Genomic DNA, 17,396 nt, shown 5'->3' on the forward strand with positions numbered 1-17,396 from the left:
CCTCGGCGGCTAACAGATCTTGAAGTCTTAAAACAAAGAACTCGCAGTTTAAGCAGTGTTGCCATTATCTCCCGATCAGTGTGCCTCAAAGTTGTCCCTCATGTTGCAGAAAGCGGTTGGCCGCACTTGAAGCTAACTGACCTCGGCGGCTAACAGATCTTGAAGTCTTAAAACAAAGAACTCGCAGTTTAAGCAGTGTTGCCATTATCTCCCGATCAGTGTGCCTCAGAGTTGTCCCTCATGTTGTTGAAAGCGGTTGGGCACTCTTGAAGCTAGCTGACCTCGGCGGCTAACAGATCTTGAAGTCTTAAAACAAAGAACTCGCAGTTTAAGCAGTGTTGCCATTATCTCCCGATCAGTGTGCCTCAAAGTTTTCCCTCATGTTGTAGAAAGCGGTTGGCCGCACTTGAAGCTAGCTGACCTCGGCGGCTAACAGATCTTGGTCTTAAAACAAAGAACTCGCAGTTTAAGCAGTGTTGCCATTATCTCCCGATCAGTGTGCCTCAAAGTTTTCCCTCATGTTGTAGAAAGCGGTTGGCCGCACTTGAAGCTAGCTGACCTCGGCGGCTAACAGATCTTGGTCTTAAAACAAAGAACTCGCAGTTTAAGCAGTGTTGCCATTATCTCCCGATCAGTGTGCCTCAAAGTTGTCCCTCATGTTGTAGAAAGCGGTTGGCCGCACTTGAAGCTAGCTGACCTCGGCGGCTAACAGATCTTGAAGTCTTAAAACAAAGAACTCGCAGTTTAAGCAGTGTTGCCATAATCTCCCGAGCAGTGTGCCTCAGAGTTGTCTCTCATGTTGTAGAAAGCGGTTGGGCGCACTTGACGCTAGCTGACCTCTGCGGCTAACAGATCTTGAAGGCTTAAAACAAAGAACTCGCAGTTTAAGCAGTGTTGCCATAATCTCGACATAACGTGCCCCCGAGTTGTCCCTCATGTTGCACTACACCTGAGGGGTTAGCGTGCTTCTCGCCGTGAGAACCGACAGCAGCGAATTGGTCTTGAGAACTATAACTCCCGATGGCCCCGGACGTTAACCACGGCGGTTATTTATGCTCGCGCCAGTTCATGTTCCATTGCGTGAGTTATTGTGTATAAAGTACGGTCTGGCGTACCTTGGCGGGCAGTCTCCTTGGCCTGATCCCAACAAGGTATTGTACAGACCGCTCACAACAGAAAAAGAAAATCTAAAACAATTGTATTGGGCATTGTCAACCTTGGAGTAGTCAATGTGGAAGATGTGGTCCAACTCAATTTTGCATTCTTAAATACAGCTTAATACAGATGCAGTATGTTACTAAATTGTGATCCTGAACATTGAAAAGTAGAGGAATTAATTTGATTGAAAACAGTGTTTTCTATCATTACGTCATCTATTAAATAACGTGCCTAAAAACTCTACTCCTTTCTACTATGTTGAGATGGACAACGTGAAGTAACTAGTTTATGTATTTATCCCATAAGTGGCGAGCTCTGATAGTAACAGCGAATCGGACTGCAGTAGTAGTAGCCTAACAATTTTTAAACTACTCATGTAGTTAGATTTTTTCTTTCAGATGTAACTTTATTTTTACAGATAGGTACAATATTTGTAGTAAAGTAAAAAAAGCCGTTCTAACGAGTAATTAAATATGCAATACAAAATTATTAAATATATTACAGTTTCCAAGTATTATCACAATTATTCGATGCGTAAACATATCTGACGATCATGTCTCTAAAATAATCGGAGTATTCATCTTGGTCTTCTTGATAAGAAATTAAATTTATTACTCTTCCATTAATATTTAAGTTTTTTTTATTTAAGATCTAAAAACTTAAATATAATAACATGTTTAATTTTAATTGATACGAAAGTTATTTGTAGTAGTATGTACTTCTCCAGCGGTCCCGTCTGAATAATCCGATTGTTGTGGATATCAGTTGGGAGGGGGAGGCATGGGGATATATATGTGTGTGTGTATTGAAAATGTTGTGCTTCATTGAATGATTCTTATAGTTCATATTAGGCTTGGCTTTTCTAGATTTTATAATGGACGTGTTCATTGATGGCGTTAGTTATTAGAAATACGAAATCTGGCATAAAAGTCAGTGCGAAAATGTGTATCGAGAAAGTAAAATTCCGTTAACCCCTTCTCTTATACAATTGTATTCTTGATTGGAGTTCTAAAATTTGATTATAAAAACGCGAACTGTAGGAAGTCATACTTTTATAAGTAATAATGTAAGTATACTACTTACTGAAGTTTACATTCACGAGATGTTAATGCAAAGAATTAATCAACACAAGTGTATAACGCTTAAAGAAGCGCCGCCGTAAGGTGGCGCCGTCATCGGGGAGCAGGGAAACTAGCCGCGATCACTTCTAAATGCCCGATTTGACAGCAGTAACTGATCACTTCAAGAACCAGCCTTAGACTTACATACTTACACCTACTAGTATAACACTATTACTATAACAATTAATTGTATGAAGGGATTCAATATTTCTGGGAGAACAATGTTTATTTACAGATTGTATTAAATGTGACGAATAGTATACGAATATACGAATAGTATACATTAAAACAAGCAATTGCTGCATAACCAAAATTTGATCCCAGAAAGCAATTAACATACTTTAAAAAATGACAAATATAGTTTTTTATAGGATTTTAATTCATTTAAATGTTATGGATTCGAATTATTAGTTCAAATTCTAATTAGTCGTGCACTAATATTTTTCTTTTTTGAATACTTCTTCATAATGACTCAAGATTTTCATTCGATTGGCAATTAAATTAAATTTACAACTATTTATTACCACTAAGATTTTATTTACCTTCCTCGGGAGATCAACACAGTAAACTAGTTCGTAACTGAGCAAATTGTGTATGCATTATTTAAACTCAAGCATTCAAAATGATATTAATGTACAATTATTGTCTACCATATAACCTAAAAATAAAGGTTTAAATAGAACAACGCGACACTGATATATGAACTGCGAGATTAGCTCGAGCTGCCTGTGAATAAAATATTACCTTTCGATTGATAAACTACATTTCACCTGTATGCATGTTTGCTATGTTTCAAATGGCAAATGTTGATGTGCAGATGTGTGTACGTTCTGTAATGTTTTGTATCAAAGATTTTCGTTAGTTGAAATATTTGGAAATCCTTGCTTATATGAAAAAAATAACAGTTCATACTAAAGGATCAGATTGTAAATTTATTGGTAACCTTTGTGGGGTTCAGAAAAGGAGAAAGGATTAGAAGAATTTCACAAGTCTGTAGTGTATGAAGATGAATTGGAAGCAAAAGTAACTGATTGACGAGTAAAATAATATTTATAGCTAATCAGACTGAAAGAAGCTGATAAATGACGAAAAGAAATTGGCGGTAACAAAACGCCGCGTCAGAAAAGAGCGCCAACAACTGGTGGTAAGTGTTTGTAAACAAATGTAATGGCAGGTGAATGGGAGAGGAAGATGAATAGGATAAGGAGCGCGAGTCATGGTCAGCGATGGATACAAGCATCAGCACAACGAGAGCTCTATTGAGAAAGGTAAGTGGAGGCGATGTTTTCGGGACCGGTAGTAGGCGGGCGAGCAGACGCGACAAGTCTGGGGGGAGGGGAGACGAATTGGCGGTCTGTGGGAGGGAGGGGGGAGGTGAATGAACTTTCAAAACTGCGCGAGACTAACAAAAACACGTTCCCAATCGCGGGTTGAGGTGGGTCATGGCACGGAACTGCGTGAGCAGAGGCCGCCACACGCTACATCCAACCGCTGCAAGACTAGCTGTCACTCATTCATTACACTGTAATTGATCGGTTGCCGCCTTTAATTACAATTAATACACAATAATCGCCTTGGAGGTCGGCAGGGACAGTACAATTACGTCGGCCTATTATTTTAGAATTACAATATTTAATGCAGAAAGGCTCTGTAGTGCGTTGTTGTTGTTGTAACAAAGAGTCTAGCGGTTTCGCTACAACACGTTGTGTTTATAAACAAATAGTTTTCTCTAAGTTCGAATCGCCCGCATTAAACAAAACTATTTGCAAAACAATCAAAGGACTGCCCCGACACTATAGATAGATTACGCTTATGTACTATGCTTCAACTCAACTAACCCGTTGCTAAAATGTAAATAGTTGATTCCACTATTTTCAGAAATACACAACTTAAATAAACACAGAATAATTAAGTAATCTAAGTTTAAAGCAATTTTCTGGCAAAATATCGTGCAGTAACATACATTGACATTTTATCGCCTTCAGATTCTAGATGCAATACAGGTACAGATACAATATTCCATTAGGGCGGGCATAACTAAACCTTCAGGTTTTATTTTGTTCTGTAAATTCTCCACACTTTAATTTATACTTGTGTAATAATGATGAGGAATAGTTGTGAATTACAGTGTTATTTTAAATATTTAACTAAATATTGGAACTAATTCGTTTAAACTCTAAACTGTTGGAAAATTATTAGTATAATAATAATTTGTTATTCAGCGGGAAAGTTTATTTGTAACAATTTTTACGTAGTCTTGTTGGGTCGAAATAGTAAGTAGTCTAAACATAATTTTAGAAGTTAAAGATAGTAAACATTTTCACACAGGTTATCCTTATTGGGAACTGAAATAGGTATATTACGCGAGGCGATGTATCAACAGAGAGACTTTGTCTAGGGTAAAGTTAAGTTAACTCTACCCGCAGCCGGAAGATTCATATGATATTAATTTGCAGGAGATGTAAGGGGTAGACGGGGCGAGATCAGGGGTTAGTCAACTCAATGAATGCAGCAGAAGCTTGGTTGGGGGAGGGTCGAAGCCAGCTGGAACACGTAGGGTTCAGTAGTAGTGAATTTGAGGTAGTGAACTGTTCTTTGAGAGAGGATAAACCAACAGTGGTTTCATATAGTGGAATAGGTACTTTTAATGTTGGTGGATCTCCAAGAGGTACGTAGAAGGTTATATAAATCCAGCAAGTATATGTTTTGAGGGACCCACTGGTAAAACCCACTTATTATATACTCTAACAATGCACAGACCGACTGAAACCATTATTCGATCATACTTCTGTACCTGCTTTCTTGGTATTGCAGTTCTTCTCTGTGCTTTACATTTACACTAACATAGCTGAAAAGGTATAATTTATTAATGTTTTTTAATAATATGCACCAATATACACTAGATTGAAGGGTTATTGGAGCAATTTGACAATTTAATAATAATATTGTTAGGATCCCTACAATAAATTTTTTAAATAAATTTGTATAACACAACATGCTCATAGATTTGTTCAATTTATTAGCAAGTATACGTCAAAGAATTAATAAAAACCTTGTTGGGAGTAAATTGACATTTTGGATTTGTACGTTACGAATTAGTTATACATACAACCAATAAGCAGTCATTCTTTGTTTGTTTCTAAAGATGGCATTGTGAAAGAAACAAAATTATCCGACATTTTCTGTTTTTCAGTGATACAACAAATAAGTAACATTACGTTTCATGATATGTAATCTTATCTCTTCCTCAGGTGAATAGCTGACATAACACATAACTACAATCTAGGTTAAAATTAACAAATCATACCGAAGCGTTGTCCTAAAACACACTCGAGGAAGAGATCAGATTGCACATCTCGAAACGTAGTGTTACTGAGTTGCTGTATCACTGAACGATGGCAAATGTCCGGGAAAATCCTCATTCCTTCAAGTAGCCATTATTTTAACGAGTTTTATTCATAGCACAAAATTCCTTGTTTTAAGTTAGTTTACAATTAATTGTCCTGTATGATTAATGTGTACCTTACTCTATCATAAAGTCATTACTTCATAGAAATAATTCATATCATTTTAATTTAAATGTGTGGTCTGCTCAACTCAACTTTCGGAGTGATATTAACTCTTTTTGCTGAATAGTAGTTACTGCCATACAGTAGGCTACTTGTTTCGAAAGGGAAATACTACAACAGTAAATGTTAATTGTTCATAAAGAGTAATGGTTCAATGTTTGAACCTTATGGGATCCCTCACGTAATATTTAACATGATATTTGAAACGGGTATAAACAAATTACCAATTCTTAATTTGAAGGAATGTAAATAAAGTGATGTGTAAAAAATAACATTTTAAAAATATTGCTTAATTAAAAATATTGCAACACTTTTATAAATATCTGTTCTATAATCATTGTTTGCAGTCACACGTAAAATAGTTATGCAGAGATTTATAAAATTAGGGAAGAAATCATCGCTGAAAAAGAGTATGAGAGATTGGAGGCAAAGTTTAATGGTACTATATGAATATAAAGAATACTGATAGAACACAGGTGATTAAATATTGCGATAATTATGAACATTTTCAAGCCTATCATCATTTAAGAACTGGAAAATTTCAGTTCTGTTTTTTGTCCGTACGATATCTCGAGAACAAAAGAACCTAAAGATTTAACATTTTGCAAGAACCTTTATTTTTATATGGAAAACACAGAGTTCGATGATGGTGATTGTCACTCCATGGTATTTGGCTAGGGGTTAACGATTTTACATTGGTGTTATGGGTAACCAGGATGGCAACAAGAAATTCGCAGAATAAATAGATATCTGAACCAACTGAGTACAACCACATGAGATTGTAACATTTGACATAGTAGCATAACTACTCCTACACATACATGTAGACTTGAAATTGTGCATGAAACTACAATTCTACAAGAAGGGGTTTACGATGATGCATTTTAAACCATAAGATTTGGGTAAGAGTCATTGAATCCTATTTATCAGTAGGCTGGCACAATTTCTCTTTTGCCTAACTGGGATGTAGAAATTTCTGTGTCTGACTGTCGGTCTACAGGACATCTAAAGAATGAAATGAGGTCCAGACTTAACATTTTGCATACAACCTCATAGAAGCGTACGTACTCCTTCCTACCTTGCTATAAAATATATTCAAGACTCTGTCATTAATATAATATAAACTTCTGTTTATTCAGAGAGCAAAAGCAGTAGTTCGGATTTTACAAAATAATCTTATTTTATCAAGTGAAAGTGACCGTGTGTGTTTACTGCAAGAGTTAATATCACGGGTTACAGCGTCTGTATACCAGCATTAACAATGTATCGCTAGTCGTGTTAACCTTTACTAACCACATATTAACAAACTGGCGGAAACTATTAGTTTTTGTCCGTAAATGTTTTTGAATTACCGTTTTCATAACCGAATCCCATAAAGAGAGAGTATCGCATCCATCTAACTTTCCACCAATAATCGATTGACCCCGACCGTCGTCGACACCGTCAATGGCCGGGTAATAGGCGCCTGAGACAGAACGTGGGTGGACACAGCTCTGTGAGAGTCGCTTCGCTCACTGACCTCTCGGGGGTGGTCTTAGCAGCTAGGCAACAATAGGGAAGTCGCCTTGTTTGCTTTGGGCTTGTCTTGGTCTCATAAAATCGAATAGTCGTGTCTAACTATATATTAGGGAATTGAAACGTAAATTTGTATGGATGAATGCCCATACGCATACACATATATTTATTAAAGTGTAGTAGGCAATCGTGTTAATGGTTTGTGAGCCCTGGCTGGTTTTAAGCAGCTGTTTCCTACTTTATTGATAATCGACAACGCGTATATACGTCACCTCTATGTATCTTTACCCAGTTCTTTGAAAATAATAGTTAGTAGTATCAGTCGCGTCTACTAATTAGAATCCTTACAGGCGGATAGATGTGATCCTTTGGAAACAGCATATATTTAATCAAATGGCAAGTGGAGTCAAAATAGTTTGATAGTCATCGTATCCGAGATACATATCGATAAATGAAAGAGGTTCGGCTAGACGATTAGCAGGTAGCGAGGGAACATAAGAGTCTTGAGCCTGAGATATCGGTGAAGTTGTGGATCTACATTTCTACTTTCGCTTGTGAGAAGACCTACTCCAACCCCTCGTCATATCTAAGTTATGAAGTTTCAATGCGCAGCCTGCTTGTTTTGTTAAACCTGACTGTAAAAAAGGAGGAAGTTATTTAGTTTGACCTTTTTTTTCTGATTCGAAAGCACTTTCTGAATATTGTATACATTGGACCAGTATATGACTAGCAAATAATTTTGGAAGTTAAACATATTCACGGAAAGGCCGGGCAAAACAGACTACACCTACACAATTGCGGAAAATGTTTCGAAGTATGAAACTTATGTCGGTGGTGATAGAAAACATTTCAATTTTCTTGTTTTCCTCCTAGAACAGTGAGGCAGAAGATATTCCAAAACATATAACTCTCCTCAGATGTACGAGTGTTCATGCCAAGGTTCCAGATGATGCTTATATAGATGTCCTTTCAAACATGACAGAGCAAGACCGGAGATCATTTACGGAGATGTAGTTCACTTCCAATGGTCATAACTTACTGCGGATGCCAGAAAACATGTCAAGGTTGACGATGAAGTATCTATTGGAGGCACTTTGGAATCTGTCCTAGATCGGCGATATAGGAGAGAGTGTAGAGATTGGGTTTCAAAATAAATAGTTATACTCGTATACCATGTAGACGTACGCCACACCAATTGTCAGGCTTCGCTGAGGTAGCAACAGAATTTCAAATCTATAACTCGTTTTATTCTCAAGATGTGCTGCGGACAAATATATGGACAGATAATTATACAAAAAAGAGGTTTACACGAAAATTAGGCATCATAGAACTAATTTTGTAGAAATGGAGTATCACGCAAAATTTAAGGTCTACATGTAAAATCTTTCCCTACATATCTTGCCAGATACTACTTTAAAAATTTTACATTAACTTGGGTTTCATATTGTTGTTTAAATAATACAATTCTACACACTAAGTCACTACAAAATTATGTATGTGTTGGAATAGTTAGACTATATGTGTAACATGTGTGAATCTCGCATGGGTGTATTGAGTTCATTTATAAATTTATTTGTTCTGATATTGTATCGTTGGCATCCTGGATACCCATATGACCAATATAAAAATATTCGCTAACACTCAGCTAAATCACACGATTTGACATGCGTCATCATCCGAGTAAACATTCCTCATATGGAAATGAAGCTATTATTTCAAATCTATAGGTCAGTTCGTTTTCGAACCCCTCGGGTGATATGCTTCGCTAAAGCTCAGTTTTAGTCTTTCTTTAGGAGATCTTTGAAACATGGCATGGAATATTGAATAAATTAACGGAACACATTTTTGAACTTGAATTTAATTTAATGTAAAAGTTTATTTTCCTTGTTGTTTTGCAATAGCATCCTTTTTATGTACATGTTGAATGTATATAACTGAGTTGTGGCACATGATAGAGTGCATGGATTCCTATTCCTTTACACGGGTATACAAAATCTCAGAATTAAGAGGGAAGTTTTTCACTTTGAGTATGTGTTTTAGATGACATTAATGTCCATCAGAAAACCTGTTCAGCGCGATGTAGATCAACAGTATGGATTGAGTCTGGATTAACTGGTTTGATTGAATGGCTGACCTACGTCTCCAACAAAATAACATGTCTATTAAACGGTGACATTAAACGCCAGTTTATAGTCCATCGAAATTTGTATCTGCAGTCTTATGTACAGAACATAAAATATTAAATAAAAAGAAACTACATTTAAAATCTTGTAAAAATCTTGTAAATGAAATGTAGTTAAGTTAAAATAACAAATACAAAATTAATACAATTTTAAGGTATTTTAATCATATTATATAACAAGTTCCAAAATAAAATGAAAGAGAACACAGATATTGTGTAGCTACTGTTCTGTATAAAATTGAATTTATTTACTAACAGGCCAGATTAAATATTTGTATATATGATTGAAACCTTCTATGAAGACTAATATTGCAAATTAAATTTTATTATAGGTGCTGATATGGTTTAACTATTGGTATTCAAATATTGCTTTTGGCATTGCAATGGTAAAAGTTACAAAAAATGCGAAGCATATTATTAAAGTTCAATAAATGAAAAAGTACTTATAAAATTGGAATTAATGATCTAAACTACATTTATTCCAATATAATTAACGGTTGTCCGAATAAAAGTTTACGAGTATATCTTGCTCTTTAGTTCCTTGTTTTAGTTACTAACATTACTAGAAATGTTGGAGTTTGTTTATTTTGTTAAACATATATTATTTACATATTTGTTGATTTAGAATGCTCTTATTATACAGTGTAACAATAATAAGGACGTCAAAATCACTGTGATTTTTTCATTTGAATGCAATTGCGTGGCAGAATATGACAACTTACAACGACTAAACGAGTTGTTTTGCAACAACTAGCTTTCCACATGATCCTACTATACTTTGGTGTATTGTAACGATTACGATTAAATAACGAACACCAGGAAATCAATATTACCTGTAATACTCTTTATGCTTAATACTTTTTATGATTTTAAACATTTACAAAATCATAATCATATGATTTAAGCAATGTTTCACCCGGTTTTAGAGGGCGGCCGCTCTCTTTAAAAAGACCTAATATACATTTTCTTTGTCATCTTGTATCATCTAACTAATCCTAAGTATAAGACAAGTGTTACGACATGTTAATGCTGATACGAAGCAATTGTAAACCACTACTTCAAGAAGTTACGTTCCCAGTTCCCACGCCAGCATTACATTGTTGCTTTTACTGTGATTTATATTTCTTTAGGACATACGTTATGTCTCAGTTTTAACCTCTCTCTGTAATAATTACGCTGAAGTTACGACGCAAGGCACAGCGCACGCTAGAGTTACGTACCGTCGCTGCTCATGACGTGCCAATATCGATAAACTGTATCAGTTGTTCGAGGTTATCACAGTTATCGTGTTGAGGCCACGATCTCTATCATTGTTTACACCAGGGCACATGCACTAGATTTGCGAATCGTCACCTATCATAACGAGATCATCACGAATCATAATGCTAACATATTTTCCAGAACTCAAATAAACGACTTCATCACTCACCGTAGAGAAACAGCTATCGATTGCTTATCATTACGAACCAGTGGAATAATGCTGTTGAGTCACTGGCATATCTTCCAGAACTCACAGGAACGGCTTCTTCATCAATTCCGTAGAGGAATAGCTATCGATTGCTTATCATTAGGAACCAGTGGCATAATGCAGTTGAGTTGCTGATATATCTTCCAGAACTCACATAAACGACTTCTTCATCACTTCCGTAGAGGAATAGCTATCGATTGCTTATCATTACGAACCAGTGGCATAATGCAGTTGAGTCACTGGCATATCTTCCAGAACTCACAGGAACGACTTCTTCATCAATTCCGTAGAGGAATAGCTATCGATTGCTTATCATTATGAACCAGAGGCATAATGCAGTTGAGTTGCTGATATATCTTCCAGAACTCACATAAACGACTTCATCACTCACCGTAGAGGAATAGCTATCGATTGCTTATCATTAGGAACCAGAGGCATAATGCAGTTGAGTTGCTGACATATCTTCCATAACTCATATAAACGACTTCATCACTCACCGTAGAGGAATAGCTATCGATTGCTTATCATTACGAACCAGTGGCATAATGCAGTTGAGTTGCTGATATATCTTCCAGAACTCCCATAAACGACTTCATCACTCACCGTAGAGGAATAGCTATCGATCAATTGAAAACACAAATAATTGTCTTAATAGCATGATTCCAAGATGTGTAACATTTAAAAAAGATTTAGATTTTAAAACTTTCATGTGGCACCACCTAATAGGGATGGATCTACACTTGTATTCAATGGAAAACCCATAATATTCAATATACTAGAGAAAAAAATAATGTTCCAACACAAAGATGTCTTGAAATTTTTTCAAAAAACGTAAATATGAATGAAACATTCTCTTGAAACATTTTATTATATCTTAAGTAAAAAAAACTAATTAATTTGCAAATTATCTGTGATGTAGCATTCCGGTTGTCTACTATTTGATAGGTTTGTCTCCTAAGCATTGGTCTGGATCTTTCTTGCACAATTACTTATCTTAATTAACTAATTCTCATACACTGTTTTACAAATATTATATTAAAACCGGTTTAGGGGTAAATCGATATCTCTTCAGTTATATGATTTTGCACAACCCAGTGAGACAAAATAATAAACCATCCCAGGCGTTTATGGTAATACATGCCAAAATAACACTTAGCACGCTTGTCGGACAAGTGAGATATCGGGGTGAAACACAGAGTGCAGATAATGATGTTTGTCAATCATAATACGTATCATAATAGTTTCGAGTTAAAATATTAAAATTCGTTCTAAGCTGGTATTTCAGTGGCAACTGTCTAACCACTTTATATGCAATAATCAAACTAACAGGGTATTACAACGGATTCTTGGAAAATGGATAAAATATAGAGCGATTGTATTTAACATTGGATTTATTTATTTACATTTATTTACTTATTCATCCATCGGCAGAGCAATTTTACAAGTATCTTAAATTGTAATAAATAATTAATGCTGGTGACACCAATTTATCCTAGCTTGTTGGACAATGCCTAATATAGCATATGCATCCAATTGGCATTCAAAATCTATTGACTTTGCAGAAAGAATCACCAATAGCGATGAATTAAAGCGACAACGACCCTTAAAAGAATCAACATTCATGATTTATCTATCCGCTCATAAATGACAAATTGATGAGAGCCCTTGACGTTGAAAGGGCTGAAACCTCGTCCCTCTCCAAACCACACTGGCGTAGGTCACAGTTAATTGGATAAACACGTTTTAACTCCGCCACAACAGTCGAGAGCCGGGGAAGAATGGGGACATTGTTGGTAAAAACGGATTGCCACTTGTCGTGAAATGTTTACATTTACAAGGATGAAAGGACAAAATGTATTGAGGTATTGAGACAGAGTAGCCTAGCATTGTGGCAGCACAAAGACGATTCAGCGCGAAATTGAGGTGTGAGGCGAGGTGTCGAGGGCACTACACCGGCTATCACGGCCTGAAAGCCACTAATGAGCGAGACTGACTGACCCTTGGCGAAATCACATGTGACGAGTGGCGCCTTTTGTACCAAAACGCGGGACGGCGCGGCGGCGGGCAAACTGCGCGCGTTTTAATTGCCGCATTTACGCTGAGAATGCATTCACCCGCGTATGAATGCAAAATGCTCAAGAGCCGCTGGTCCTTGCCTTCCGGCCGCATTTGCCTAATTATTGGAATTGTTTTAATGAGCTCGCCGGTTTCCCTCAATTAGAATGGATTTGTTTGCGCTATAACGGTGAATTAAGGGTTTTATTTTTAGAGTGGTACGGACAATAATTATGTGTTGCCTTTTAATAACGTGGTTTTATCAATGTAAACTGTTCGTTTCACAGGTGAAGCATACTCATTGTAAACAGATGCTATTGAATATGTACAACAGCTGATATGTCAGCTGTTTATATAAATAACGAAAACGAACCACGGAAGCTGGGCAGCCACTAGAATACTTGCACTAAAGATAATATTAATGAATTAATCTTCATGAAGTACTACATTTATTAAATAGAATGGTGAAGAGGGACGTCGTTTAAAGGGGTTCAAATCAAAATCATTATCATATTATATATATATATATATATATATATATATATATATATATATATATATATATATATTACATTATTTTTAATTTCATTCACGTATAACCAAGCGTAAGATACCTAAATAATATGTCAGTGTCAGCCAAGGAGTAACGAGACTGAAAGTCACAATTCTCAGTCAAATAGTCGGTATTTTTCTCTCTTACTTACATTTTACACTTACAACAAGCGTAAGATACCTAAATAATAGGTCAGTGTCAGCCAAGGAATAACGAGACTGAAAGTCACAATTCTCAGTCAAATAGTCGGTATTTTTCTCTCTTACTTACATTTTACACGCGTAAGATGCCTAAATAATAGGTCAGTGTCAGCCAAGGAGTAACGAGACTGAAAGTCACAATTCTCAGACAAACAGTCGGTATTTTTCTCTCTTACTTACATTGTACACTTACAACAAGCGTAAGATACCTAAATAATAGGTCAGTGTCAGCCAAGGAATAACGAGACTGAAAGTCACAATTCTCAGTCAAATAGTCTGTATTTTTCTCTCTTACTTACATTTTACACTTACAACAAGCGTAAGATACCTAAATAATAGGTCAGTGTCAGCCAAGGAGTAACGAGACTGAAAGTCACAATTCTCAGTCAAATAGTCGGTATTTTTCTCTCTTACTTACATTTTACACTTACAACAAGCGTAAGATACCTAAATAATAGGTCAGTGTCAGCCAAGGAGTAACGAGACTGAAAGTCACAGCTCTCAGTCAAATAGTCGGTATTTTTCTCTCTTACTTACATTTTACACTTACAACAAGCGTAAGATACCTAAATAATAGGTCAGTGTCAGCCAAGGAGTAACGAGACTGAAAGTCACAATTCTCAGTCAAATAGTCGGTATTGTTCTCTCTTACTTACATTTTACACTTATAACAAGCGTAAGATACCTAAATAATAGGTCAGTGTCAGCCAAGGAGTAACGAGACTGAAAGTCACAATTCTCAGTCAAATAGTCGGTATTTTTCTCTCTTACTTACATTTTACACTTACAACAAGCGTAAGATACCTAAATAATAGGTCAGTGTCAGCCAAGGAGTAACGAGACTGAAAGTCACAATTCTCAGTCAAATAGTCGGTATTGTTCTCTCTTACTTACATTGTACACTTATAACAAGTGTAAGATACCTAAATAATAGGTCAGTGTCAGCCAAGGAGTAACGAGACTGAAAGTCACAATTCTCAGTCAAACAGTCGGTATTTTTCTCTCTTACTTACATTGTACACTTACAACAAGCGTAAGATACCTAAATAATAGGTCAGTGTCAGCCAAGGAGTAACGAGACTGAAAGTCACAATTCTCAGTCAAATAGTCGGTATTTTTCTCTCTTACTTACATTTTACACTTATAACAAGTGTAAGATACCTAAGTAATAGGTCAGTGTCAGCCAAGGAGTAATGAAACTGAAAGTCACAATTCTCAGTCAAATAGTCGGTATTGTTCTCTCTTATTTAAATTTTACACTTATAACAAGCGTAAGATACCTAAATACTAGGTCAGTGTCAGCCAAGGAGTAACGAGACTGAAAGTCACAATTCTCAGTCAAATAGTCGGTATTGTTCTCTCTTTTTTAAATTTTACACTTATAACAAGCATAAGATACCTAAATACTAGGTCAGTGTCAGCTAAGGAGTAACGAGACTGAAAGTCACAATTATTCTCAGTTAAATTGTTGGTATTGTTCTCCCTTATTTAACTTTTACACTCATTACCAAGTGTAAGATACCTTTCGATACGTCTTATTTCAATCCTTAAAAAAGGTTGTTGGGTACATATTTCGTTGTTAAAGGAAATTCCTCGGTATTTAACGGAAAACTAGAAGATAATGTGAAAATTGTCTCTTAATTTCTGAGCTATTTCGAAAGAGAAAAATCATATACGTATACCTCAAAAAAAAAAAAAAAAAAATAACAAAGCAGAAAGAAATTAGGTTTTGTGAAATATTTTTGGTAGGCCTACTTTGGTACTATCCGGAGGCCACTATCTTTGGAAGACTTTTTCTTACCGGAGACCGAAAAGAACTACATACATTAGAATCGCCAGATTTTATTTGGCTTACGTAATATGACGGTGGAAAAGTTGGAAAATCTTGGTCGTGATATGAGGTTGAGAAAGTGCGATCGAAAATGCCCCTGGCCATCAGTAACCCGCCTTCGGCGACACTCCGCGCTTCTGGCAAAAATCCCTCGAAATAGTACTCAAACGTAAGCGCAGATCACATGTCAAATCGTCCACCGTGATCTGACATTAGAAAAGTTTGCAGATCGTGGACGTGATTTAAGGGCGGGAAAGTACCGATCGGAAATGCCTCTGGCCATCAGTGCAGGCCATTATACTTTTCATATTTTAACCACTTTGAAACCCTGTCGTTTTAACCTCCACCAAAACTATCACGGCTGACTATATATTTCTTTCTTAGTAAAAAATCCTTTATTGATTTTAAGAAAACCAGTTTGTGTACTTACAAAATTCAAAGTAACTCTTGGACTACATTGGACACATACACAATTTGAATCTAAGAGGTAAGTACCAAATTAAAACAAACTTGCGGGGAGAAATTAGAATTAACACTGAAATTCATTAAACAAACTATCCCTTTTTAAAACAATTACGTAGAAAACTAAATACATTGGTAATAAAAAATGTTACCTACTTTAACAGTTAAAATATAATAAACAATGGATCTTCACAATATGTGACAATTAAACTATATTTATTTCAAAGAAAAGGCTCGAATCATGACGACACACAAGCGAATTTAATTAATTATGAAAATAACTTATGGAAAAGTGTAGAGTATTTTGCTAGAATGCAGTTGACTCTATTCACTCACGGCAAGGCTCTCGGCCGCGGCCTGTGGCGCGCCACTACCGATGTCATAAAAGCCTTATCAACACGCCACTGTGGAGCCGGGCTACCCGTCCGTGCGAATGTGAGTGTAAATTAAGAACTAAACAATGTGCTGAACAGTTCGCATGTCGGCAGACCGTACATAACCTACAGTGGGCGAAGAAATCTAGGGTCGGCTTTCGTGATCCCAGTCGGCAGCGTAAATAAGAGTAATATCACCAGAAACGCGTTAATGGGCGCCGTTTAAACGGAGTTTAAAACCAGTAGTGACGCGATCTAATTTGTTATGTGGATTCAACGCGTTTGGTTTCATAGAGTACCACACTAAGTAAAATGACCAAAAATCAATGATGCTCGTTCAATGCGATGTACGGATAGCATAACACACTGAATATGTATTTTATCTCCCAATGTATAAAGTATATAGAAACCCAAATACATTTAACGTGAATTCGGTTTACTATTGAGATGCCTAATTAAAAAATTTTAATTAAAATATGTGATCTCAAGATTGGGAAAAATCGAATGAATTGAGTTTTCTTTAAGGAGAAGCCGATTCCTTTTTAAATTGCAGGGCTTTTTCTGCACCGTCTTTTCTCAGACCTATAAAGATATACAGGTAGTAAACATATGGGCAAAGTTTTAATATTGGGATGGATTGTTAACTTGATAGTATGAAAAAGGTAAATAAATAAAAACGCCTTTATTGTCGAGCTATTTTTCAGACAAATTCTGTTTTTAAAAATAACTCCAGTTATATATATATATAATATATAATTATATAATTTATATAACTAACGTAGGTGGTCGTAGGTGGTTAGTAGACGAATGAAGACGTATTGTGACCTGTATTCCGTAGTTCAGTTTTAATGATTAGTATTTTGTATAGTTTTTTATTAAGTGCATGTTTATAGAGTTAGTGAAGTTGA

The sequence above is a fragment of the Homalodisca vitripennis genome, chromosome 4 (assembly GCF_021130785.1).
Source record: "Homalodisca vitripennis isolate AUS2020 chromosome 4, UT_GWSS_2.1, whole genome shotgun sequence".
Lineage (NCBI taxonomy): Eukaryota > Metazoa > Arthropoda > Insecta > Hemiptera > Cicadellidae > Homalodisca > Homalodisca vitripennis.